At 44.1% G+C, this 2,478-nt stretch overlaps 1 pseudogene; it reads right to left on the bottom strand.

Annotated features, from left to right (window-relative positions):
* Positions 1-869: 869 nt before the first annotated feature.
* The window catches only part of LOC119382073 (uncharacterized), a 4,595-nt pseudogene continuing 2,986 nt past the window's right edge, over positions 870-2,478 (bottom strand).

The raw sequence follows: 2,478 nt of genomic DNA, 5'->3' as shown, positions 1-2,478 counted from the left end.
AAACTGTAACTCTTGAAACAGGTTTGTAATGCGGGACTTTTTTTTTTTTTTTTTTTGCAAGAACATTTAAACATCAGTCAAACCTGGTAAGGCTCGCAGAGCCACAACATAACTTCAATGGTCCCTATTCAGGTACCCCGTAATACAGTCGTATATTGTGAAAAACCTGGCGATGATGACAGAGTGATGCATCTGTTTCTTTTCATGCTGTCATTTCTATTCTGTCCAGAAATCATTCAGTTTAAGGGCCGCCTGCGCTAACACCAATTTAAAGGGCACAAAACTGCCAACACTCGCAGCATCCAATGAGGCTTTCGTGAATGATGATTGGCAGTGAGAGATTTTAAGCAGCTATGACTACAGATTATTATGAACATTTTTCGAGCCACAGGTGCAGTTGCATGGCAGCAGTGAAACCAATTCATGCAGTGAAACCCTGAGGAGATCCGTTGAGTACCGTATTGTGGACTGCATCGTAGGTCAACTTAGCCTCACATTCATGAGATAGGGCGTGCTTAGGCGACCACTGACCACCATATTGCTGTGCAACGAAGGCACACTCAACACATTTATACACATAACATTACAATGTACCATACGCTTCACCAAGGAACAGTGGGTTGCAGCTCCTGACGAACACTCGTGCAGGTGCTAAACATTGTTGCCGTGGCTGTTCGGTGTTGACATTCACTTTGCGTTGCCGTACGCTTGACTTGCAGATGGGTTCAGCGAGCACGAATGCAGCTCTGTGCTGCAGACAGTCTCGGTTCAACAATGATACTGCAGCTTTGGACATTTCAGGGCCACAAGAGTGCCTAAGTTAAGCGACTGGGCTCACGCTGGCCATTTACAGAAAATGGCGATGGTCATCAGCGTGCCAACAGGGCATCAGTGGTCATCATCATCGTCATCCGCGTTGTTCGAGAGTTGACTTCGCTCTGCCAACCGCAAGCTTTGGTCAGGAAGAAAGCCGTGCCTGGTAATGAGAGAGTGGCAAAGCAAACGTTATTTCTACTAATACATACACATTGTTCAGGGCACAATGTGTCATGTATGTGCACTATGACATGAGACAAACATCAATATAATGCATATAGTCAACCTTTCTTATAACCAAGTTACTTGTGACATCAGAAACCACGAGCACACAGCCTTGTCGAGCTGAGCTCTTTGTGCGCCAATGGTGTCAGCTTCTTCCGTTTGGCTGATGTGCCCAATGCAAGCGCTTTCTCTATCCCTTCTTTATAATTAAGAATGGTGGACAGCGAACTGGGAGAAATTCCAAACTTTTCCACAACGTCACCTTTCTTTTGTCCGCTTCAGTCAGGATAGAAGCTTTAACCTTTCAAGATAAAAACTTACGCTTTTTGCGTGGCAGCACCATGTCGAAAAGAATGCTAAAACACAAAGGCTTCTCTGGATGAACCAAACAGAGCCACATGCGCACAACACGAACTACGCAGTTACACTGACAGACTAGCTATGCTGTGCCAACAACGCGTGATGCAGCATGCACTGCTGAGCTAACTAGATGAGTAAGCTTTGGAAGTGTCAGCAGCTGAGAAGTACATTTCAAGCAAGTGGCAGAGGCAGGACAGTCTCATTAATGTTGCCGTTCAGCAATGAGAGCCCATGCCCACTCATCAAAAGCAGTTTTCTTGTGGTACCAACATGCGATTTAAACTTGCAGGTGTACTTTTAGGTTTCAAAATGCACCGAAATGTTTGGGATAGTATTCCTGCATGCAAATTAAAATTTTGAGCCTGGAATAACTTTTTCAAATTTCACTGAAGAGGCAAGTGGTTGTGGTGAGCATATTTACGCATTGACTCCTATGGACTGTTGACGGGGAACCAACAATTATTTGTTGTCGCTGAAATTTCATTGAAGCGTCATTTGTTATAGAAGGGTTCGACTGTAATGACTGAGGATTCAGTGACTGCAAATGCCCCTACACCAGACTTTTAGTTTGAAATCTCTCAGTGTTCATGGAGTATCGAGTTACCTGAGATATACAGGCAAATGGCTAAGGTGATGTCACCACCCTGCAGGCATGGAGCTTGACCGTACAAATGCAGCTGCTGCAGTAATGGACTCGTGCGCGCTACTGTGCTGCTGGTGCAAATTTTTTGCAGTGGCCTAATGGGTGAACGTGTCAGCCCTTCTAGGTTTTCTGCTCAGTAGCAACAGTCGTCAAACACAGAAATATGTGTCCACGATTAGGGTTACGCAAAGTACCACAAGTTGCTACCGCATATTTCAGTGTATAATATAAGAGCATCTTCTACTTTTATGACTTTCACAGAAGAAAATGACGTATAAGACACGCCTGTGCGTAACACCCATTATTTTTAACTCGGTCGGCACAACAAAATAATGTTGCACATGCTTGTTCACTAATTGCAAATGACGTACTCACACATGACTCTGAATTTCCGTAAGGATAATTCTTACAAGCTGCAAAATTCTATCAGAGTT

This window comes from Rhipicephalus sanguineus, chromosome 2, assembly GCF_013339695.2.
Source record: "Rhipicephalus sanguineus isolate Rsan-2018 chromosome 2, BIME_Rsan_1.4, whole genome shotgun sequence".
In the NCBI taxonomy this organism is placed as follows: domain Eukaryota; kingdom Metazoa; phylum Arthropoda; class Arachnida; order Ixodida; family Ixodidae; genus Rhipicephalus; species Rhipicephalus sanguineus.
Note: the sequence above shows the minus strand (reverse complement) of the source record. Positions and strands in the feature narration are given on the sequence as shown.